The following is a 1,399-nucleotide window of genomic DNA, read 5'->3' as shown; positions in this document are numbered from 1 at the left end:
TTTTAAGTTATGTAGGTAATGCTTATTTTTAACCCCGACGCAAAAAGAAGGGTTTTATAAGTTTGATCCAATGTCTGTCTTTCTGTGGCATCGTAGCTTTCAAACGGATGGACGAATTTCAAAGCGGGTTTTTCAGTGAAAGCGAGTTTTCTTGCTGTGATTCTTAGCTATGTTTCATTTAAATCAGTTTCATCAGCTGGTTTTGAGATACCGAAATTTTAAATGTTAGTTCATATGTTTTTCAACTATTCTTAATTGTTTAGATAGTCTTTAGCTCAGGCCCAGAAGCATAAGCTCAAAATAAAGCGAGTCATAAAACGCAGAAGGGCATTTCTATTTAAGTTGTACCTTGAGTTTATCTCTCCTATTTTAACAAAATTGGGATAGACTTAGTCATGACTCCGAGCTGTCAAACAGGGTCTACATATCTTCAGACTAGCTGTTGCCAGCGACTCCGTCCGTAGGATTTGTTATCGCTATTCAGCGGGAACTATGCAATTTTCGTGGGTAAAAACTATCTTATGTCCTTCCGGGCCTCAAACTATCTTTGTACCGCATTTCATCTAAACGTTAAGCGGTTTAGACATGAACATGTTAGAAACAAACAAACAGACACAAACTTTCACATTTATAATATTGGTGGGACAGGGAATTCCTAAAAAAACTCTGAACTTTTATTATATTTACCAAGAAAGTTATACTTTTAGTTGTGTCAGTTTTACTTTAGAATCTGACATTTACCACGCCCATAGTGAATGTTATAAGAATATATGAATATATAAGCACGTAGCCCACAACTTAAAACACGTTTCGTTTACGGCCGCATCGCTTCTCATTTGGCTGGATTAAATTAGCATCGTGCCGAGATTCAACTGGAAAAAACCAGATTTGGAGAACCAAATGTAAGTCGTTTCTGCCACTAAGGACGTGTTAGGACTTAAGATATATAAAACCTAAGGTACTTCTCAAACCTCAAGATTGCAGTAATTGACCATAGTTATCTGTATGTAAAGTATGAAGCCGTGGTGGCCTAGTGGTTTGTAAAGCCGTGGTGGCCTAGTGGTTTGACCTATCGCCTCTCAAACAGAGGGTCGTGGGTTCAAACCCGGCTCGCACCTCTGAAATTCATGTGCGGAATTACATTAAAATTTACACGAGCTTTGCGGTGAAGGAAAACATCGTGAGGAAACCTGCACAAACCTGCGAAGCAATTCAATGGTGCGTGTGAAGTTCCCAATCCGCACTGGGCCCGCGTGGGAACTATGCGCCAAGCCTCTTGTTCTGAAAAGGAAGGCCTGTGCCCAGCAGTGGACGTATATGGGCTGGGATGATGAAAGTATGAAGATGGTGCATTAATACAGCACTCAGGCAGGAATCCTTTGGAAACTGGTGTTTTTGT

This window comes from Choristoneura fumiferana, chromosome 2 (genome assembly GCF_025370935.1).
Source record: "Choristoneura fumiferana chromosome 2, NRCan_CFum_1, whole genome shotgun sequence".
Taxonomy (NCBI): domain Eukaryota; kingdom Metazoa; phylum Arthropoda; class Insecta; order Lepidoptera; family Tortricidae; genus Choristoneura; species Choristoneura fumiferana.
The sequence above is the reverse complement of the archived record's forward strand: the minus strand, read 5'-3'. Positions refer to the sequence as shown.